The 24,729-nt window shown below is 39.6% G+C and overlaps 1 pseudogene; it reads left to right on the forward strand.

Annotated features, from left to right (window-relative positions):
- The window catches only part of LOC131767819 (ADP-ribosylhydrolase ARH3 pseudogene), a 37,572-nt pseudogene extending 13,144 nt beyond the window's left edge, over positions 1-24,428 (forward strand).
- Positions 24,429-24,729: the final 301 nt, after the last annotated feature.

Below are 24,729 nucleotides of genomic sequence, written 5' to 3' on the forward strand. Positions count from 1 at the left end.
TTCAATTCTTTTTCTGAGGTCCTGGATCATCTTCACTGTCATTATTCTGAATTCTTTTTCTGGAAGGTTGTATACCTCCACTTCATTTAGTTGATTTTCTGGGGTTTTATCTTGTTCCTTCATCTGGTTCATTATCCTCTGCCTTTTCGTTTTGTCTATCTTTCTGTGAATGTGGTTTTCATTACACAGGCTACAAGATTGTAGTTCTTCTTGCTTCTGCTGTCTGCCCTCTGGTGGATGAGGCATGTGCAAGCTTCCTGATGGGAGGGACTGGTGGTGTGTAGACCTAGGTGTTGCTCTTGTGGGCAGAGCTCAGTAAAACTTTAATACACTTGTCTGCCAATGGGTGGGGCTGAGTTCCCTCCCTGTTGGTTGTTTGGCTTGATGTGACTCAGCACTGAAGCCTACAGGCTCTTTGGTCAGGCTTCTGGTGGACTCAGGGAGGGCTTACGTCAAGGAGTACTTTCCAGAGCTTCTGCTGTCAGTGCCCTTGTCCTCACGATGAGCAACAGCCACCTCCCACCTCTGCAGGAGACCCTCCAACACTAGCAGGGAGGTCTGGCTCAGTCTCGTATGAGATCACTGCTCTTTCCCCCTGGGTCCTTATGTGAACAGTATTTTTTTTCTGTGCCTTCCAAGAGTGGAGTCTCTGTTTCCCCCAGTCCTGTCAAAGTCCTGCAATCAGTTTGATTCTCTGGGAATTCCTCCTCCAGTTGCCAGACTTCCAGGTTGGGAAGCCTTATATGGGGCTCAGAACCTTCACTCCCGTGGGTGGACTTCTGTGCTATATTTATTCTCCAGTATGTGAGTCACCCACCCAGTGGTTATGGCTTTCAACTTTATCGTGATTGTGCTCTCCTACCATCTCATTGTGGCTTCTCCTTTGTCTTTGGATGTGGGGTATCTTTTTTGGTGAGTTCCAGTGTCTTCCTGTTGATGATAGTTGAGCAGTTAGTTGTGATTCTGGTGCTCTTGCAAGAGGGAGTGAGCACATGTCCTTCTACTCCACCATCTTGAACCTATCTCCAGAACCTATAGATTTTTAAATGACACAAGTGATGAATCAAACTAAATGCTCTGTGTAGATCCTAAGAAGCAAACTGAAACAAAAGGAAACACTTAAGTGACAATGGGGGAGGTTTGAATAGTGATAGGATATTTGGTAATATTAAGGAAATGTTAAAGATTATTGTGAATTTTTCTTTTAGATGTGAAAATGTATTGTCATGTTTTAAAATGAACTGCTGTCTTTTAGAGACACACTCTGAAGTATTTAAAAATGAAATGGTATGTCTTGGATTTGCTTTAAAATTCATGGTGGATTTACCATGAGTTGATAATTATTTAAGCTGGGTCTTGGGTACATGCATGATAGATAGACTCATTTCACTATTTTCATATGATTTAGACTTTTCCATAATAAAAAGTAAAAAAAATAACTGTTTTTTTTTTTTTTTTTTTTTTAAGCAAAATACCTAAATAATCCAGTATGGTTTTCTTATATGAAAACTTGGTCTGGAATTGAGCACTTGTCATTCATTAGTCAGTTACTTGCTCTATCAGTTACATATGCTCTTTCCCAAATCACTCTAAAACTTAGAGGCTTAAAATAACAAGTCATTTATTTTGGTCCCCAATCTGCAATGTGGGCAAAGCTAGCAGGGACAGCTCTTCTTTGTTCCATGCAGCATCTGATGGGGAAGTTAGATGGGGTCTGAAGGATTTACTTTCAAGATGACTCATTCATATTGGCTGTGATAAAGAAAAAAAATATTCAGTCACATTTGTTAATGTTGGTAAGGCATAGTTTATTCAGGACTATCACCATAAGGATAGAAACTATTGCAGTGGGCTTTAACAGTGGGGGAGAAAGTTTGGGCTCAACTCTGAATACAACATAAGCAAGTGGAAATTTGTAGCCAAGGAGCAGGGTTGAGGTCAGTGGATGGAAATTTACTAAAAAGAAACATCAGTGGTAAGGGGGATACTGGCTAAACTAACCTAAAAGGATTTCCACTGAAGACAGGCCACGGTGATCAGACATCACCTGGGGAATGATGGCAGATGAGAAACCTGATCAGATATTAAGGGTGATCAGATATCAGGGGTAGAAGACATTCTGGTTAAACTGACTTAACAGGGTCCTTGATAAAACTAGATTTTAGAAGGAAGTGCACAGACAGGCCCAGGAAAATGTTCAGGAGCCTGACTAAAGTTTGTTCAAGCAAAGAATCTTTGTCAGCTGGCAAGATGGTGCTGGCTGTCAGTTTAGGAGTTCAGCCAGGGCTGTGAGCTGGGGGCCTTAGTTCCTCTCTATATGAGCTACTTGAGCTTCCTAGGGGCATGGTGGCTATGTTCCAAGAGCAAGAGTCCCAAAAGACAGGAAGTAGAAGTTGCCAGTTTCTTAAGGTCTGAGCACAAAAGCACAGCAGCATTTCCTCTGGCTGTGGGTCAGGAAATCACACAGACTAGATTCAAGAGTGAGGAACATAGACCCACCTCTCAACAGGAGAACGTCAAGAATTTTGAGGCCATGTTTTAAAATTGACCTACCAGCCTTCTTTACAGTCAATCACAGAACCTCAGGACAGGTGTCAAACTACAGAATTGTATTATGGAAATGACTAGAATGAATGTTACTGATGTTTGGGGCTGGAAATATAAGTGGCTCTCCTGATGGTAGGCCTGGCATATGTGTACAGATGAGTGTAGTCTTCACATAGACAGCATTCAGGTTAATGTAAGAAAGGGTGAAACAAATCACTGGAATTGTTTGGCATGGCTGGAAGTTAAATATGGGGGCAAGGAAGGTAATTTATTGCTGAAGTCCTTAAAGTAACTGCCCTCCCAATATCCCAGCTGGGTCATAGAAATGTCCTCAACTGGCTGGGCCATCAGGAACCGGCCTCTCATTCCTTTTTTCTACTCTAGTTTTGTGATAGTGCCAAGTAGTTACTGCCACCCACTTTTGCCCATGAATGTGGATAGAAGCAGGGGATTTGGAAGTAGGGTGAAAGGTTAACAATGGACACATTTTTGGACCAGATAGAAGACTAAAAAAGTGACTGGGGAAAGTGTGGGTTAGGTAAGGGGTAGTTGGTGTACTCCTTGGTTTATACCAGACAATGAAAAACTTAGATTTTTCACCACAAGTCTGAATACATTCATGCACATAAAGTGTTCTCAAGGTTAGAACCACAAGTAAATAATGATTTGAAATAAAAATTTTTCTTCTGAGACTTTTTTAGGCTAATTTTTTTTTTTCTTTTTTTGCGGTACGCGGGCCTCTCACTGTTGTGGCCTCTCCCGCTGCGGAGCACAGGCTCCGGACGTGCAGGCTCAGTGGCCATGGCTCACGGGCCCAGCCGCTCGACAGCATGTGGGATCCTCCCGGACCGGGGCACGAACCCGCATTCCCCACATCGGCAGGCGGACTCCCAACAACTGCACCACCAGGGAAGCCCTAGGCTAATTTTTAACTATGTTTTGTGCCAACCATATTTTCCGGGAATCTTTTTCTGTTTAACTGATTTCCATCCACCATTAAGGAATTATTTTAATTGATACATTTGCTTTGTTACCTGCTTCTGATGGAACTATCATTTTAGACACCTCTAGATTTAGTTGTGCGTTAGACATACATTAAGTATATACCATGAATTGTACTTGGACTTAGAGGTCCTGGCTATTGAGAGTTTAAATGAAAAATAGATTTCATGAGAAAGGTCCAACAATGCTGTGGGAACACAGTGAAGAGGAATAAGCTTTGCCTTGGGAAGTTGAGGAAAGCTGCATAGAGCAGGTGACATTTGAGCTGAATCCTGAAGGATGGGTGGGAGCCCGCTAGTTGGAAAGAGAGGAAATAACATGTTCAAATGTCCAGAGTTGTGAAAAATTCATGGTATGTTGTGTAATAGAGAGAAGTTTGATGAACTGACTCAGTGGGGAGCAATGTGATTGGTGAGGTGCTCTTTATCTTGTCATATTTTTTCTGATCTAGACTGAGAAGAAAAAATTCCAGAGAAGTAAAGCACTCTTCATCACAGACGAGCAAAACATCAGCCCAAGTAAGAATCCCCATGCCTGTCTTGGATATTGTAAAGAACCACATATGCTATACTAAGGAGTTTGAACTTCCACTTACAGGCAAAGGAGTGGGTGACTTTAAGCAGGTGGATGAAGTGATCGTAAGTCTTGGACAAGGCAGTGGCTAGGAGGGGATGGGCTATATAGATGTGACAAAAATGGAGGAGGCAGAGTCAACAGAATTTACTGTTTAAGGAGGAGACTGCAAGAGAGAAAGGGAGGCATTGAGTTTGGACACTTGGTACTATAGTGATGTCATTTGCGGACAAACAAGGGGGAGATTTTTGGAGGAGTGAGCAGTGAAAGAGACGAAGGGCTAGTGATGCCTGAGTCCAGGTATTGTTATGGGTCAGATGCCCAGGAGAGGTCATGATGAAGTTTGTGTGCATGTAGGGCAGTAACTGTTGAAGTCGTGGAAACAGATATCTTTTAACATTCGTTGCTTTCAAAACTATTTTGAACTTAACTCCTTCATTCTATTTAAGATAATGCTTGTGTAATTTACATATCTTTCTGGACTTAAAATTGAGTTTTAAATAGATTCTGTACAATTTGGTTGATTTGACAATATATCAGTACTTCTCAGAACCTTGCTTCCCGAAAACTCCAATGAAGATGGTTTGGGGAAGTCACGTCCTTTTAATGGTTATATACTCTCCTTTTAATCTCCGGGTTCAATGGTGCTTCACCCGTTCTTACCTCGTTCCCTTGACAAATATTTTTTTTTTCCTTTCAATTTTATCTTTCTTTTCATTCTCTTGACTTTTACGAATGATTATCTTTAGTCTAAGGCTCTTCTCACTCTGTTGTATGTCTCAGAAACCAGTCATTCTTAGTCATCTTAAGATTTCTCTTTAAGAAATGCTTCTTTCCTTTTTCCATATTGGTGAGCTGTCCACAGGCCTCTGGTTACTACTACTTGTTTTGGAATTAAATGAGTTTACATTGTTGAAGAATTCTCTGCAACCTATCGCCATTATTCAGCTCCTTATATAAATGACAGTAGAAGTTATAGGAAAGTTGTAGCTATTATATGCTGTGCACCACTGGGCACATAGGTTGCAGTAGCAATAGCAGCAGTAAACAAAGACTTGTATATGTTCCAAGCACAACTTTAAGGGTTTTATATATATATATATATATATATATATATATATATAAAGTCACTTGATACTTACTGCAGTACCATCAGGTAGGTATTATTATTATTCCCACTTTATAGCTGAGGAAAGTAAGACACATTGAATATGATGTCCAAGGTATCCAAACTAGTGAACAGTCAACAACCAGAATCCTCTGTACACCAAACCTGCCTTTTGCTTCATCACTTTGTTACACATAAGTTGTTCTTGTTCAATCATGGTGCCTTGCAAACGTGCAGCACTGTTTTTTAAGTACTGTGGGTGCTTGGCACCTTTTCTAAAATCTAGATAATATCACAATCACATAAATGCAGTAGGTAGTCTCATTGACTTAGGTCAAACTCACAAATACTATGGATGACTTGTCATAGGAAACAAGTCCTTGAATTTGACCTCTGTGAGCTCCATGTATGCTCATCACCTGTGGCTTTTTCTCCTAAAATCCCATGTGGCTGAGGAACTCTTATTGAAACCTCATTCAATGATTTAGAGGAAGTCAGTGAGCACTTCCTGTTAGCTCTGCCGTCCCAGTGTCAATAATATGCAAAAACATCGATGAACATCGTGATATTTGTTGTCTAAGACACTTTTCTGAAAGTATCTACAGAAATGATCCTTCTGAATTATCCTGAGGGTTTAATTGGATGGGTAGGCTATTATTGGTCGTTCTGATTACAGCATAAATTACTATGACCACTAAGGCCTGATTAGTATTATGAAGATTATACTTCTTTTTGTTAGGTGGCCACAACCTCTCTTTTAAGCATTGGATTCATTTATAAGTAATACTTTTTTCCCCTATACCAGTATACATAATGGTATGCTTCCTGATATCCCTGCAGTACTGTTGGCCAGCTGTCCCGTGTGAAGAGCAGCAGTTAGACAGCCTATTGGATGAACTACATTGATAAGGGCAATCTGTTTAAAATATATTCCCTGATGAATATTTTATATTCTATCACCGTGCAGCCAAATGACACTTCTGTGTGAAAATCTGGAAATAGCAAATTTACTATTTTTTGGAGAGTCATGGTAATTAATAAAGCTGACTTTTTTTTTTTGCAATGTGTCTATTATGCTTAGCTATTTAAGAAAAATCTTTGCTTTTTAATGTCTTTTTTTAAAAAAAAATCTACATACAAAAATAAATTTACTGTGCCAATATATTGCACTTGACCAATTTCAGTTACTGGTTATGAGAGAAACCCTTTCAAGAGCAGTATCAAAATTCTACACATTCTATGAATTGTATTTCTGATGGTGGGAGTTGAAATGTGAATGGTCAGTAAACATTTCTTCTATTTTCTGATTCTATCAGCTGCTTTAAAGGCAAAAATCATGTGGTCCACTTTCTTATTATTATCGGAAACAAGATCATCTAGAATATTTTTCTCTCTCTTTTTTAAATCTATGATTCTCCAAAGTATATCAATCACTGCATTAAATCTCGTTTTTCATTAAAAAAAATTGCCAAGGGTTCTCTTTCAATTTTGGTCAAACAACTCTGTACTTGATTGCTTTAGGTCAAATCCACATAGAGTTTCTGAAGTGGGCTCCACGCTGTCTCCATACCTGAGAGAATACTAGATTTCCTGCTTCCTCATTTACATGAGTTCTCAAAGTCAGCATTTTGCTAATGACTTATAATGAAAACGATCCTTTTAAAAGGAATGTCTTGCTATTGCTATGGGCAGGAGGCATTTTGGGTGACTGAACAGTTAAGCCATCTTTCTATTTGAGAATAAATGATGAAGGGGAATTTGAATGGGTTATCAAGTTATAAATTAATCTTGAGGTACTCAACTGATTGTAAACCACCTGAGCTTTCCTCTCAGCTTTTAAATCATATGATATCAATCTTTGCTCATTTTCCTCTGGGTAATTTGTTATTATGCTTATGGTAACCAACTCCACGAGACATTAACCAGCAATCCACATTACCAGTGAGTATACATTACAGTGCTAAAATAAAAATAAATTCATTGAAGAAGTAGCTGGAGACCTCAACCATGCTTTTCCATCTGCAAAATGGCATGACAGTTTGGGGATTTGTAACTGAAACTAAATTTAATTATGTCACTACCTTGCTGCTGCTAATTAGTGCCTGAGATGTGTATCAGGAGGGCAGCACAGACCCGAGGTGGAAAAGAGGGCTTATTACAAAGAAGGATGAAGTGGGCTGCCTCTCTCACTCTTACTATCTGAAGGGACATTTAAATTAGATCCTGGAAATTCCCCTTTCTGTTTATATTAGCGAGATATTTTTCTCTTTTCTTTAGTGGAATAGGGAAACAGCTTTATAACATTTTGCATCGCCTGCATGAAATGTTTTGCATACCTGTAACCTTTCAATTAATGTTATTTATGTTTCAATAAACCGCCATGCTACTTTTCCAGATGTTCTAATCCTTCATGTAAATGAATTTATTAGATCCAGCCACCAGACTCAATGAAATCTGCCAAATTCACTGTCTGGGCCACATACCATGGCGTTTAAGCTATATTTGCATAAGCTTGTTCTGTAAGTGTAATCTTATGTATCATCTGCGGAGTTAAAGTTTCACTAATGTAAATCCCTGACAAATCAAATACAGATGTAGCTTTTTGCCCGCAGGGTTGAGCCTGTCAATTCTGTCCTCTCACATCGACCTCCTCCTCTTGGCTTGGGCACACCATCCTCAACGTTTTTCAAGAAGACTAATCTTTTAAAATTGTTTATGTAAATACATTGCAGGTACTAAACATGGTAGTGAACAATGGTTGCCCTGATCTTGTTTTTATCATTCTGCCAGACTGAAATAAGGTTGGCAAGTCATTTGAGGGGAGGTGGCCGTACCACCTGGAAAAATTTGCCCTGCCAATCAGTGGATGGAAGACAGATTGTTTCAGTTTGCCTAGAGATGTTTTAGATAAGGAGGAGTCAAGCTCAATAAATGGATTAATGTCAGCTGGCAAATTCCATAACGTGGCCAAGGTAAATTCAATAATGGGCCAATAGGGAAGTGGGGGGTTGGCTTGAAGAAGCTGGGGTGGGGTTGGGGGAAGGGTCCGTCTATCCGTGCCCAGTCTTTTTGGTTATTGTCACAACCTCAGTGAAGTGCAGGATTCTACTTTAGTTTCAGTGATTAGCTTCAAAAACTCTTGACAGGTTTAAGCCCTGTATAAAAAGAGGGAAAATATGACTGCTGAATGTGGAAGGTGTTAGTGTTCTTTGGGATTGTTTCTGATTATTTTAAAGTCTAAATATGTTTCCTCTGCTGGTGCCCAGTTGCTATTTATTTGGCTTTAGCCTTTGATCCCCCTTATGCTGGCACATCATAAAAAACATATTCCTGCTCAAGTCTTATATTATGTAGTTTGTTTCTGCTCAGGGTGTGCACCAGGCAGGGCTGTACCCACTGAATAAACCTCTCTGTTTTTGATAGACTCCAGGTGTTTATCGCTGTAAGTTAGCAATGGAGTTAACCGCAAGAAGCTAACTGGAAAAAGAAGGAATTGAGGAAAATTCTGAGTTTGATAACTTAGGAGTCTACCTCTGGCAAAACCCTCAAGGGAGTAAATAGTCTAAGAAAACGGGGCCTTGCTTCTGCTTCCTAATCTAGTTGGATGAAATTGGGGTTTTAGTAGGCATAGATGTTCATTCAGTTTATTTCTTCTGTGAGTTTCTCTGAAAGTGGCCCACAAGCCTTTTTTTCTCCGTGCATTTTCATCATGGTACTGAAATGAATAATGATGGTGATTCCAGAAGAGATTACTGATAGGTGTATTCTTGATCTCAGCTAGAGGGATTAATGCCAGAAGCAATTTTCTACCTCTGGTAACTTTTTCTTTCCTCTTTTGAGGTGGGACGGCAGGGGACAGCAATAATATTGGCACGAATGTCTAATAACTAGTGAAAGTAGTCAGAAGAGTTCCCCTCTTTTCCTTTCACTTTTCAATTGGACTTCTTATTTTTGAATTTCTTTTCTGTTCAAACAGGCATGCTTTTAGGGGGTTAGAGGGCAATTTAAGGGCATTTTGTGACTGTGAACAAGATTATTGAAAAGTTTGCCCATTTGGAAATGTCTACTTTCCTTTCTCTGTTTATACAAACATATATGGTTCCTTCTGTGTTAAGGATCAAAGCTATATTTTGGACACCTTCAGGACCCAAGAACTAAGGTCAAGTCCTCTGAGAAATGCAAATTTGCTATCAGTAAACTAAGACTCCTGATTTTTCATAAATTATTTTTTCATCTGGTCTAAGTATTACAGACTTACGCATAATAAAAATGTGTGGGCAAATAAGAAGATTGTGGGGTTAAAAAAGCATTCAGACAAAGTGTATTAAAAAAAGATACAGAGTCTAAGGAATATACATTTCATAAAGTACTACTATTATGAAATAAGAAAGTACTACTTTAAGAAAGTTTTGAGCATGTGCTAGACATTGTTTTAATATCTTTCCATGCGTTAACACATTTAATTCTCCCACTGACTGATCTATGAGGTAGCCACTAATATTATCTTTATCTATTGAGGAGGAAACTGAGGCATAAAGAACTCAGCTCGTTTGCTCCAACAACAAGAGAATGGCATCGACAGGAATAAATCATAGGCAGTTTGGTTCTAAAGTTTGGGTTTTGTGCCAGGTTTGTGTAAGATGCAAATAAGAATGGGTTAAATTTCCCAACTTCCAGAAATGTATGCTGCTTAAACAGAATTTCTAGTTAACAGTATTTTATTTGAAATGTTTAAGAGAAATAAGCTTCATAAAATGGATAATTGAATACAAAATGTTCTATTATCTTGCTTGATGTTTTTACCACACAATATATAGTGGGACTGACATGACACGTCAACTCAAAAAAAGTTAACATGTTTGACTTTCTCTGCACAGAGTTTTATAATACCATTTAAAAACTCAATTTGGTGTCTACTTTCCATGTCTAAATAGTGTGAACAATAAATGTCTATATTTCATCTCAACCAAAGATAGTACTCATAGGAACACAATTTAAAGAGACAAAAATCTATTCTTACTTTGGTCTTTCCAGAGCAATAAGTTGTTTGCCCTTTCTTTCTTTCTCTTTCTTTCTTTCTTTCTTTCTTTCTTTCTTTCTTTCTTTCTTTCTTTCTTTCTTTCTTTCTTTCTTTCTTTCTTTCTTTCTTTCTTTCTTTCTCTTTCTTTCTTTCTTTCTTTCTTTCTTTCTTTCTTTCTTTCTTTCTTTCTTTCTTTCTTTCTTTCTTCCTTTCTTCCTTTCTTCCTTTCTTCCTTTCTTCCTTTCTTCCTTTCTTCCTTTCTTCCTTTCTTCCTTCCTTCCTTCCCTCCTTCCCTCCTTCCCTCCTTCCCTCCTTCCCTCCTTCCTTTCTTTTTCTTTCTTTCTCTCTCTCTCTTTTTCTGGACTACAGTGTTAATCCGATTGAAAGTTGTCAAACTCAAATTAGGTTTTTAAATTCCCCAAATAAAAAATTAAGAAATTCCTATTTCTTTATTATCTTAGAAAGAAAGGGTAGCTATTAAGTAGAAATTGGAAAGAAAATGAGACCCTAAAGAAACTCTTCAGTTAGCTGTCCCAAAGTAAAAGGAATATTTAAGACACCAGCAATTGGGTTGGGCAGTTGAGTCCTCTGTTTACATGCCCATAAAAGGACTAGGCTGACACTCTTTTAAATGAAGTTTTATTTTATTATTATTATTTTTCTGGCTGCACCACGTGGCATCTTAGTTCCTGGACCAGGGATCAAACCCGTGGCCCCTGCAGTGGAAACTTGGAGTCCTAACCACTGGACTGCCAGGGAATTCCCTTGGTTGGTGTTCTTGATAACCACACACCCCTACTTATTGAAAATACATCTTCCTGTTTGGAGCCATATGGTTGAGAGGGAAGGATTGAGAAGGTGGCAAAAATTTTGGTTTTAGGATGCACTATTTGGAAGTACTGTGTTCTTGGGCCCTCTTCACAGACATTTCTGGATCCATTTATATTCTATTTACAAAGATACATAGTCCTTTTTGGACATACTCCCACTTCTCTACTTCACAACACACAAATTGTTTAAGAGTGTACGTAAACAATGGCAGAATATGGCATTTCTTTCTTTCCTCTTTATGTTTCTCAGAATATATATGGTAGTATTTAAATGTGTGTGGAGCAGGTCTTCAGGCATCTCTGTAAAGGTCAATACAAAGGGGTTGAAATTGCCCCTGGACAGTCCATGCAAGATGCCCTTTTAGGTACCTTGCCGTTCATGAGTTTTACCTGGCAAAAGCTTTTCCCAGGAGTGGACCTGGGCTTAACATGTAGGTCAACAGAAAATCCGCCATTTAATCAGCTGGAGCCCTTATCCAGCAGGCTTTGAACTTAACAATTCTCCCATGGAGAGTACACACAGCTGGTGCCAAAAGACCAAGGGTGGCTCCAAACAAGGCCAGGGTTGCTTGCTCATTTGCACCGTGATGAAGAGTCGAGGAATAAATCGCTTCTTCTCTCACTCCAAGCTGCCGCCTACTGCAACGCCTCCCACAACAGTGATAACAACACCCACCACCAGGGCAGCAGCACCGGCAGGAAGGTGCACACCCCTAGTCTCTCGCTGTGTTTATCGCTGCCTCCCCTCTTCCTCTCCAGCTGCCCAATTCTTATCATAGATTTTTGTCTCAAGAAATAATATTTGGAGAATAACACCCAAAGGATATGCATTTTATCCACGTCTTCAATTTTTCTAACATTTGCCAGTCTACCAGACAGTTGTATACTTTACCAAACTGTTTTGTCACCCAGTGGAATTTACTGAACTGCATTTGGCATCATGCCCTCAGTAAGCACTGAGGCAGGTGAGGAGAAGCATTCATAGGAAATGATTGTAGTCTTTTTTTTTTTTTAATTAAAAATTTTTTTTAAATTTTATCTTTGGCTGCGTTGGGTCTTTGTTGTTCTGCATGGGCTTTCTCTGGTTGTGGTGAGTGGAGGCTACTCTTCGTTGTGGTGCACGGGCTTCTCATTGCAGTGGCTTCTCTTGTTGTGGAACACGGGCTCTAGGCATGCGGGCTTCAGTAGCTGTGGCGCGCAGGCTTCAGCAGCTGTGGCAAGCAGGGTTACTTGCTCCAAGGCATGTGGGATCTTCTAGGACCAGGGCTCAAACCCATGTCCCCTGCATTGGCAGGCGGATTCTTATCCATTGTGCCACCAGGGAAGTCCCTGTAGTTTTTACTGAATCAATGATCTTAAGTGTGTTGTTTATCAGTGTCTTCTTTATGAGTCCCCAAAGAGATATTTCTGTTACGCCTAGGCCAGGGAAGGCTGTCTTCCTGAGCAACTCGTGTATTTCTGTCTTACAGACAGGAGGCATCTTATGAATACTAACTCAACAAATATTCAAGTAAACAAAATCTTCTTAAGATCATAGCAAGAATATGCAACTTTCATATTACTGCCAATTATTTCGTCAAACAAATGAGCTCCAATTCATTTGAAATAAAGCTGTTCTATCACTGATCATGAAACATGCCAAAGTCTTTAAATGCTGTGGGGAAAGTTGTCTGGGTTTTGGCATTTCCATTCATGAGAGATATCTGTTTCCAAGTAGATGAGAATGGTGATGATGATGATTTTTTTTTTTTTAGGAGATTTTGTTTTTTCCTTTTTTAACCTACCCATATGATTTCAAGGAATTTTGCTTTTGGTTAATTAGTAAGACATTGGAGGTACTGAGGAGGTAAATGGTAATTTAGAAATTCTGTTGTGCTAAGGCAGAGAAATTTATCAAAGTAAAGAAAGAAAATAAATCCCAGCAACTACCGGGCTCCAGAGATTCTACTGTAGTATTGAAATTTTAATTGGCTGATTTACTTTACATCAATTTCATTTGAATCAAAAAGGCATAGCCTTTAAATTTGGGAAGATTGGACTTTGAAAAATAAAGAACAAAGGACTTGAAAAATTAGGGACAAAAATTAACCTCAGTACCCACGGAATAGCAGTCCTGGACCAGCAGCCTCAGCATCACCATCACCTATGGACTTGTAAGAAATGCAGATTCATCTATGACAAAACAAACTCTGGGGGAGGGACCAGTAATCTTTTTAGTAAGGCCTGCTGGTGATTCTGATGCTCGATAAAAAGGTTGGAGAACTGCTGCCCTAGAACAAATCTAAAATTACCAATGACGATGGTACTGAGTCAAACATTCTTTCACCCAGAATGATTATTCATAGGCCTGATCTCTCAGAAGGAATTGTTCCAGGCTATGATATAAAAAAAAAATACCACGTAGGGAAGTTTATAGCAATGCAATCCTACCTCAAGAAACAAGAAAAATATCAAATAAACAACCTAAACTTACACCGAAAGAAATTAGAGAAAGAAGAACAAAAAACCCCCAAAGTTAGCAGGAAGAAAGAAATAATAAAGATGAGATCAGAAATAAATGAAAAAGAAATGAAGGAAACAATAGCAAAGATCAATAAAACTAAAAGCTGCTTCTTTGAGAAGATAAACAAAATTGATAAACCGCTAGCCAGACTCATCAAGAAAAAAAGGGAGAAGACTCAAATCAACAGAATTAGAAATGAAAAAGGAGAAGTAACAACTGACCCTGCAGAAATACAAAGAATCACGAGGGATTACTACAAGCAACTATATGCCAATAAAATGGACAACCTGGAAGAAATGGACAAATTCTTAGAAAAGCACAACCTTCTAAGACTGAACCAGGAAGAAATAGAAAATATGAACAGACCAATCACAAGTAATGAAATTGAAACTGTGATTAAAAATCTTCCAACAAACAAAAGCCCAGGACCAGAAGGTTTCACAGGCAAATTCTATCAAACATTTAGAGAAGAGCTAACACCTATCTTTCTCAAACTCTTCCAAAATATAACAGAGGGAGGAACACTCCCAAACTCCTCCTACGAGGCCACCATCACTCTGATACCAAAACCAGACAAAGATGTCACAAGAAAAGAGAATGACAGGCTAATATCACTGTTGAACATAGATGCAAAAATCCTCAAAAAATATGAGCAAACAGAATCCTAGAGCATATTAAAAGGATCATACACCATGATCAAGTGGGGTTTATCTGAGGAATGCAAGGATTCTTCAATATACACAAATCAATCAATGTGATACTCCATATTAACAAACTGAAGGATAAAAACCATGGGATAATCTCAGTAGATGCAGAAAAAGCTTTTGACAAAATTCAACACCTATTTATGATAAAAAATCTCCAGAAAGTAGGCATAGAGGGAACTTCTCTCAACATAATAAAAGCCATATATGATAAACCTACAGCCCACATCATTCTCAATGGTGAAAAACAGAAACCATTTCCTCTAAAATCAGGAACAAGACAAGGATGCCCACTCTCACCACCATTATTCAACATAGATTTGGAATTTTAGCCACAGCAATCAGAGAAGAAACGGAAATAAAAGGAATCCTAATCAGAAAAGAAGAAGTAAAAGTGTCACTGTTTGCAGATGACATGATACTCTACATAGAGAATCCTAAAGATGTTACCAAAAACTACTAGAGCTAATCAATGAATTTGGTAAAGTAACAGGATACAAAATTAATGCACAGAAATCTCTTGCATGACTATACACGAATGATGAAAAATCTGAAAGAGAAATTAAGGAAACATTCCCATTTACCATTGCAACAAAAAGAATAAAATACTTAGGAGTAAAGCTACCTAAGGAGGCAAAAGACCTGTATGCAGAAAACTATAAGACACTTATTAAAGAAATTAAAGATGGTACAAACAGATAGAGAGATACACCATGTTCTTGGATTGAAAGAATTAACATTGTGAAAATGACTATACTACCCAAAGCAATCTACAGATTCAATGCAATCCCTATCAAACTACCAATGGCATTTTTCACAAAACTAGAACAAAAAATTTCACAATTTGTATGGAAACATAAAAGACCTTGAATAGCCAAAGCAATCTTGAGAAAGAAAAACGGAGCTGGAGGAATCAGGCTCCCTGGCTTCAGACTACTACAAAGCTACAGTAATCAAGACAATATGGTACTGGCACAAAAACAGAAATATAGATCAATGGAACAGGATAGAAAGCCCAGAGATAAACCCACGCACATATGGTCACCTTATCTTTGATAAAGGAGGCAAAAATATACATTGGAGAAAAGTTATCCTCTTCAATAGGTGGTGCTGGGAAAACTGGACAGCTACATGTAAAAGAATGAAATTAGAACACTTCCTAACACCATACACAAAAATAAACTCAAAATGGATTAAAGACCTAAATGTAAGGCCAGACAGTATAAAACTCTTAGAGGAAAACATAGGCAGAATGCTCTATGACATAAATCACAGCAAGATTCTTTTTGACCCACCTCCTAGAGAAATGGGAATAAAAACAAAAATAAACAAATGGGACCTAATGAAACTTAAAAGCTTTTGCACAGCAAAGGAAACCATAAAGAAGACAAAAAGACAACCCTCAGAATGGGAGAAAATATTTGCCAAAGAAGCAACTGACAAAGGATTAATCTCCAAAATACACAAGGAGCTCATACAGCTCAATATCAAAAAAGCAAACAACCCAATCCAAAAATGGCAAAAGACCTACATAGACATTTCTCCAAAGAAGATATACAGATTGCCAACAAACACATGAAAGAATGCTCAACATCACTAATCATTAGAGAAATGCAAATCAAAACTACAATGAGGTATCACCTCACATCTGTCAGAATGGCCATCATCAAAAAATCTACAAACAATAAATGCTGGAGAGGGTGTGGAGAAAAGGGAACCCTCTTGCACTGTTGGTGGGAATGTAAATTGATACAGTCACTATGGAGAAGAGTATGCAGGTTCCTTAAAAAACTAAAACTAGAACTACCATATGACCCAGCAATCCCACTATTGGGCGTATATCCTGAGAAAACCATAATTCAAAAAGACACATGTACCACAATGTTCATTGCAGCACTATTTACAATAGCTAGGACATGGAAGCAACCTAGGTGTGCATCAACAGATGAATGGATAAAGAAGATGTGGCACATATATACAATGGAATATTATTCAGCCATAAAAAGAAACGAAATTGAGTTATTTGTAGTGAGGTGGATGGACCTAGAGTCTGTCATACAGATTGAAGTAAGTCAGAAAGAGAAAAAACAAATACCGTATGCTAACACATATATATGGAATCTATTAAAAAATGGTTCTGATGAACCTAGTGGCAGGACAGGAATAAAGGCGCAGATTTAGAGAATGGACATGAGGACATGGGGAGGAGGAAGTGTAAGCTGGGATGAAGTGAGAGAGTGGCATAGACATAGATACACTACCAAATGTAAAATAGATAGCTAGTGGGAAGCAGCTACATAGCACAGGGAGATCAACTTGTTGCTTTGTGACACCCTAGAAGGGTGGGATAGGGAGGGTGGGAGGGAGATGCTAGAGGGAGGAGGTATTGGGATATATGTATACATAGAGCTGATTCACTTTGTTATACAGCAGAAACTAATACAACATTGTAAAGCAATTAAACTCCAATCAGCATAAAAAAAAAAAAAATTACCACGGACTTCCCTGGTGGTCCAGTGGTTAAGACTTTGCTTTCCAATGCAGGGGGTGAGGCTCTGTCCTTGGTTTGGGAGCTAAGATCCCACATGCCTTATGGCCAAAAAACCAGAACATAAAACAGAAGCTGAATTGTAACAAATTCAATAAAGACTTTAAAAAATGGTCCACATCAAAAAATAAAAAATAAAATAAAAATAAACAAACAAAAAAAACATGAAATCATTGTACAAATCTTTCAGCCTTCTCATCCCCAAGGAAAATATTTCTCAGAGCATCTTCAGGACAACTGAGCCCCAGTTTTCTACTGGGGTTATTTGCCTATTTGCACAAACTTCACTGACTTTTCTCCCATCTCACGTCTCTAATTTTCTCATGTAAGTTTCCTGGCCTCACTTTCCCAAGTAAACCAGCTGTACCCAAATCTGAGTCACAGGGTCTGCTTTTCAGGAAGTAAGCTGGAAATCAAAAAGACAATGCTGTAAACAACAAACACATTTAATGAGACATAAGTTAAAAAGACATGTAAAAAAAAAAAATTACCAGATATAGGAAGTATCACTGATCAATTTATATACTCCCCTGCATTACAAGGTATTGATTCAAACAAACAGAAGTTATACAAAGTTTATGAATCATCAATACATTTATCTCCATATGGTACTTTTTCTTCAGAGGGAACAGATTGCTATGATCTGGTGAGCTTTTCAGTGCATATGTATTAGCTGTGGCTGAACTGGCTGAACTGTCACTCCCAGAGGTCTCCTGGGGGAAAGGTCAGACCTTGTGATTTAGAATTGCTAAGCAGCACCTCTAGAAACAAGGAGTATTCATAAAAATGGAAGTTATACATACAATACCTATTAATTCTGTCCTTTTTTGCTAGTTTTGAAATTATGAAAACAATAATGTTCATTGTATAAAATTAAAACAAACATTATAATATTTTTTCAAAGGAAAATTAAAGTCTCTTATAGTTCCCATCACTTCTCGCCATCTTACCAAAGTCCTGCTTACTTATTTATTCTTCAGAGGTAGTTACTGTGAAGTATGGGGGTCTAGTATCTTTCTAGAACTTTACCAGTCTATGGAAATGTAAAAATATACCATTTTTTAACATGAATTAAAATATATATCCTATTTTGCTACTTGTCTTTCTCCATTAAAGTATATTGTGGGACAAGTTTCTGTAGCTAGAATTTTCAGAAAATATAATTATGAAGAATCAATCAATGTACAAGGTGCAGTAGCTCAAGTTACTATGTTACAAGAGGATCAAATTATTTGCTCTCTGTAGATCTATAGTGTGGTTAGGCAAAAAGCACTAATGTTAGTGAATCAGAGCAATTAAGAGCTGAATTGCCAGGGATGACTTTATGTGTGGTTTGGTAATGAAGACATGTGAGATATATCAGATAGGCTTGATTGCCAAAAAGTTGTTTACATAAGAAGAGGCAGTTAAAATGCAAAGAATGAGGACAAGTAAAACAGAAGTGGTGGTGGGATGGTCCTAAATGTTGCAGCTTTTCAGAAGCAGGAAAAAAGTCATAATAATAAGAATGGCAGCACTGAGCGAGGCATATGGAAGGATAAATTCAAAGATGGTCTGGAGGGAAAACGATTGTTTGGGATAAGTGCGAAACCCATTGGATTAGTGCGAGAGTGGTAGTACATTTGACATGAAGGCAGATGAATTTAGACTTGAATTTAAATGTTTAAATAAAAAAAATTAAATAAAAAGAAAAATGAAGACATTATGTAATATGGCCAAGAAGGAATATCTTTCCCTGTCACACTTATCTAATAGATACCTCATCTCTTTGAAAAGCAAACACACATCCACACACAGCGCCCTTCCTTTTCAAGCAGTTTCATAAGAAGAGTAATTTTTAACAGTATCTAATTTTGTAGGATGCATATTTCAGTAATTAACATTTAAATTTGAACTAGCATGATTTTATTATGTGATCATCGAGAAACTCAGCTATTGATTTGCATAAGAGTTAAACCCAGGGGACTAGATGTATGGATTTAGAAAATATTTCGGGTATGTGTTGAAGTATAATTTGTATCTATATGTTTTCTAATAAGACGGTTCATTCTGAACCACAGTCAGCTCACCACTTGTCACTCATTAACTACCATTCATGGTAGTCGTTTTATTTTAAAAATATACAAATGGAATAAGGCATATGTTTGGTAATTTTCCAAGAAGAAACTTTTTCTGGCAAAATTATATATGTATATATATTTTTCCTTTGGCCCACAGGATTCCTGAACATTATAGCATCAAAGTATAATCATCGTTGCCTAAGATTCCAGCACTGGATAAGCAGTGTTAGCTGGTTTTGCAAGACTGAACAGTTAGTTAGCAAGATTTGTTTACTTCTGCTTCTCAGATGAAGATGAAATGAACAAATTCCAAGTGAATGGTATAATAGGAGACAAGAGAAAATGAGTAACAATATTCTGCTGCTGACCTTTCCCCCTGTATTAAGGTGTCATGTTCAAGGATAAATATGATTTTCCCAAGGAAAGCAGCAGAATGTTATGGTGTTACAAATGTGTATTTTTATGCCCTTAAGCCTTGTATAATGTGGTTGATTATCTTCATAAGAGAAGACAGCACCACACTCTTCATAGGAGAAGACAGAACCTCTCCAGGCTTTATATAATAATAAAAGATGTTGGGTGTGTTTTGTTTACTCCCTTTCTAAGTACTATACAAATTTAAATACGTGAGTTGTTTAAAAAAATTCTGAAAGGATGAATTAAATAATTTTCAATAGGATGGAAACATCTTAAAGGCAGAAAGAAATTTGGAAAAAGCCAAAGAAAGCCTCAATCTACACATACTGCCCAATCTACCTCAGCCTTGTTTTTCAAAATCCAGCTTGTATTTTAGGATTTAAAAGTATTATACCTAAAACTTTCCTCTCTCCATCTTTCCCATGTTTCTTCCCTTTTTTTTTTTTTTTTTTTCAAGCTTTACACTGTTGAGAATTTGGTCTACAAGTCTGGGGCAGTTTATGGGCACCATTTGTTTTGGTCCACTAATCTTTCCCAGGCTCTCCCTATTTTTAAGACACATTCTAATTTGGAGTCACATGGATCATTTATAAGGAAATGCCTTTTTGTAATCCACTCGCCCCTACATATATTTTTATTCGTAATATTTACACAGCTAATTTGACCAGAGGAGAAACTGCTCTTGGAACATAAGTGATTTCTGCACAGAGAACAAATTTAGTTCCAATCAAGATCTCCATGATTAGGAACGGGTGTGCAGGGTAATTTGGAATTCAGGGCAGCTACCAATGCAGGGCACACATAGATTTTTAGAGGTGGTGGTGAACTGTTGAAAAGAAACTGGCTAAGATTTGAGCATCATTTGAAGTGGAAAAAGAAAAATATCTTGTTTTGGGGCTTCCTGCCATTTTCTTCCTTTGGTAACTGAATAATTTTTTTTTTCTGGTTTGGGAAAAAAGTGAGGACTCTAATCATAACAAAAAGTTGTTCCTCTATAAGCAAGGGATATCTGTCCAATACACCTCAGAAAAATCAGATCTAGGAAATTATAGATGGACTCATTGCTAGGATTAGAATAAGAGGAATAGAAGATTACAGTGTTCTCTAATCCAAAATGTTTGATACTGGGTTGTTTAGAATTGTTTTGGCTGCAAGTAATACAAACCTGACATAAACTGGCTTCAGATAAAAGAAAATTATAATATTACATCCTAGAAATCCCAGAAGTAAGTGAGACTTCAGGGCTGGCTAGTTTAGTAACTTGGAGACGGCATTGGGGCCAGAGTTCTTTGCACTGTCACGCTCTGCCGGGGACCATCCAGGCTGTTTCCTCTCCTGGGTGTGAGAGAACAGCCAGGGGTAGTCAGGACTATCCCTTCCTGGGTCACTTGTAGCGGCAGAGAGACAAAAAACATCCTCTCTTTCAAACAGGGTAAGGATCTTTCCCTTCAGTCTGGCTACACTTTTGACTCCATAGGAACAGTCAGGAGAAAGTCACGTGCTCAGGGACTCTTGAGTAGTTGAGATCTACCGTAGGAGCTAGGCCGAGTCTCAGCTCCTGTTTTGTTCATTGCAGTATTGAAATACTATTTGTTTGCTGCCATTTGTGGAAAATATTTTTGTGTGCCACAACTTAAATTTTATTCTTATTGGAGAGAATGAAGTTAGTACTGGGAAGTTAGTACTTTTGCAGTACAGGATTGGGAACTAGGAACAAAGAATAAAAGTAATAGAACTATATGATATATAAATTGATTTCTGGGGTTCATCTGGGAAGCTAACCTCCTTTAAAAGTACCGCTTCTGTGGAATAATGCATTCTAAATTTTTAAAAAATCAGCTTCCAATTGAGTAGGCTGTGTTTATTCACTATATTTAACACAGAGTCTGGAATGGGAATAGGTGATCAATAAATATATGTTGAAAACATGTATGACTTTGGGAATACAACCCATTTGTAAATTAAGAATGGCTGTCTGCAACTCAACCCCTCTTTCAAGGAACTTTCATTGGGAGATACGGCATATAGAAGACAGTGTTAGTGATCAATAGAAGGAAGAGTATGATAAAACACTAAATCGGGGCTTCCCCGGTGGCGCAGTGGTTGAGAGTCCGCCTGCGGATGCAGGGGACGCGGGTTCGTGCCCCGGTCCGGGAGGATCCCACGTGCCGCGGGGCGGCTGGGCCCGTGAGCCACGGCCGCTGCGCCTGCGCGTCCGGAGCCTGTGCTCCGCAATGGGAGAGGCCACAACAGTGAGAGGCCCGCGTACCGGAAAAAAACCAAAACAAAAGAAATAAAACACTAAATCGAATACTACCAAGATCTCCAAGTGTACAGTGTAGCCATTAAGATCTAAGAGCAACAAGGGACAAAGAGAAATTATTGCCAGAATATGTATTTTTGGGGAGTTAAAGGAATGTTGGAGCTGAAAAATATAAAAGGGACAATCAATATTTTATAGTATTTTTAAAACTATAACTTAATAAACTGAAATTTAGAAGAATTCTCACCCTATGTTTGGTAATTAGGTTCTATAGCTACAGGTGTATGCTAAAAGTATCAATAATAATTTCTTAAATCAAACTGGTATTGTTAAGATGTGGTCAAATATTTTTTCAGCCATGTGATTGCAACATGTGTTAGAATTTCATCAGCAATAATTCTAAGAAAAATATTTTCCAGTTTGAAGAACTCACATCGTCAAGGACAATGTCCTAGATATACTTTCTTTCTTTAGAGCACAGCAGGACCTGGTCATGTTGGAGTAGGTCATTGCCGTTGAGTAATGAATTGAGGAACCTAGGAAGCCTCTCTTGCCTCAAACTATCTCTTCTATTCTACTGTCTCCCTAGCACAATGTCACCACCAGATAGTCATTCCTTTGAGTCAGCCTATGTGCTCTTTTGAAAAGCTAGTCATTCATCCCCTAATATAAAAATAGCGCTAATATATTCTTCCCTCTCTAGAATTAAACCTGGTCACTGGGGGAATTCATTAACACATTACCGTTGATTGACACCTGCCATGAACCGGACGTTATGTAAATCTCTTGGTTTCAAAGATAGATGTAAGCAGTCTCTCTTTGCTTTTTCTTAGAAGCCCATCTAGTTGAAAGGCAAGCTTAGACACTGTGATGTAATGGGAGGTGTTGCAGGCACGGCCGTGCTGATACACATACTAGGGAGGAAGGAGTGACTGTTCTGTGAGGATTTGGAAGTCCAGCATAAGGCAGATGGCAAAAAGAAGGCTCTGAGTTTTGGTGGGATGAAATTTCTAGGATAGGGAATAGGGAAAGATGTGGCAAGATGAAGTAAAGACAGCACAGGTCGTATCTTATCGTATCGTGTATAAAAATAATTTTATACATGAAACCTATTATTAAATCATCTCTTAAACTGAGACCTTCGTGTAACATTTGTTTTAAATTTAGAATCAAGTTTGTAGTCAAACGGCGGCCGGTCCGCGCGGATGGCGGCGGCGGCCCGTTCCCTTTGCAGCTTCCGAGGCTGCCTGGCGGGCGCGCTGCTCGGGGACTACTGCGTGGGCGCCGTCAACGAGGTGCGCGACACCGCCGACCTGACTTCAGTCCTGCGTCAGGTCCAGGACCTGGAGCCGGACCCAGGCTTGCCGGGGAGCGCGCGGCCAGAAGCACTCTGCTACACCGACGGCACGGCCGTGGCCCGGGCGCTGGTGCAGCCCCTGCTGGCCAAGGGGGCCTTCGACGAGGTGGACATGGCTCACAGGTTTGCTCAGGAGTACAAGAAAGACCCTGACGGGGGTTATGGTGCTCCAGTGATCCTCGTCTTCAGGAGGCTCCTGAGCCCCAAGTGCCGTGATGGCTTTGAGCCATCCCGGCCCAGTTTAATGGCAAAGGCTCCAACGGCAACGGGGGCGCCACGCGGGGGGCCGGCATCTCCCTGGCCTATAACAGCGTCCAGGATATGCAGAAGTTTGCCCAGCTCTCGGCCCAGCTGACACACGCCTCCTCCCTGGGTTACAAGGGTGCCATCCTGCAGGCCCTGGTTGTGCACCTGGCTTTGCAGGGTGAGTCGTCCAGTGAGCACTTCCTTGGACAACTCCTGGCCCATATGGAGGAGCTGGAGAGTGACACCCAGTCCGTGTCAGATGCCCGGGAGTTGGGCATGGAGGAGCATCGTACTCCAGCCAACTGAAGAAGATTGGAGAGCTTCTAGAGCAGAACGCAGTGACCAGAGAGGAGGTGGTGTCCGAGCTAGGGAATGGCATCGCTGCCTTTGAATCTGTGCCCATCACCATCTATTGCTTCCTGCGCTGCATGGAGCCCGACCCCGAGATCCCCTCTGCCTCCAAAGGACTCTCATCTATTCCATCTCACTTGGTGGGGACATAGACGCCATTGCCACCATGGCCGGGGCCATTGCTGGCATCTACTATGGCATGGAACTATGCCTGAGCACTGGCAGCAAAGCTGTGAGGGCTATGAGGAGACTGATGTCCTGGCCCAGAGCCTGCACCGGGTCTTCCCGAAGAGTCTGTGAGGGCCACAGCTGCTGGGGCTCCGCCATACCCAGCAGGACCAACTACAGCTCCGATTGGAAACCCTGGGCTCCCTTAGGCTTGGCTCCCTGCCTCGGCCTTCCTGCAGTGTGGCCGGAGTGCCCCCTTGGGGCTGGGGACTCCTTTGGGGAGGTCACTGAACAGTGAGGGAGGAACGGGTGCCTTCTGGTGCTGGGTTCCTGGCTTCTGCAGAGACTCGGTGCTCCTGGCTCTTCTGTCAGACATAAGGGACGGGGCCTGGTTTTATTTTGGAGCAGTACTTGTGGCGTTTTCCTTTATTATCTAGGACATGGGATTTGGGGAGGTGGAAATGATCTGCAGCATCACTTCTCCTTGTTGGGATTTAACCAATTTGCCAGGAAGCCTGCCTTTGACTGCACAGGGCCCCTGAGTGCCAAGTGTATACAGATCAGGAGGTGGACATGTGAATCTAGCTGATCTAGATGCACACCTGGCCCTTGGCTGTCATGGGTCTTGTTAACAGCTTCCAGACGAAGTCAAAGAGCAATAAACAGTTTTTTAAATCTCCCCCCCCAAAAAAAAAAATTGTAGTCAATTAATAACCCTTGACAACAGAATGTGTAAGACAAATTTTACAAGATATATCTGAATATTGTGGTGATGTCACTCTTGTTCTCCTTCATCTCCCAAATACATAACAGATGAAGGTAAAGTGGTAAAGTGACAGACATGTACACAAATGATGGTAATAACTGTAGGAGTTGAAGTTACTCATGACTGACAAACCATCACAACATTCCTTGCTTTTTTTCCAAATACTCCTCCTCAAGTCAGCAAGGATTTCCTGTGCAAAATAGCAGAACAATTTCTCCCAAGACTCGGGCTCACAGTCATCACCCAGACATTATTTCTAAATTATT

This window comes from Kogia breviceps, chromosome 13 (assembly GCF_026419965.1).
Source record: "Kogia breviceps isolate mKogBre1 chromosome 13, mKogBre1 haplotype 1, whole genome shotgun sequence".
NCBI lineage: Eukaryota > Metazoa > Chordata > Mammalia > Artiodactyla > Physeteridae > Kogia > Kogia breviceps.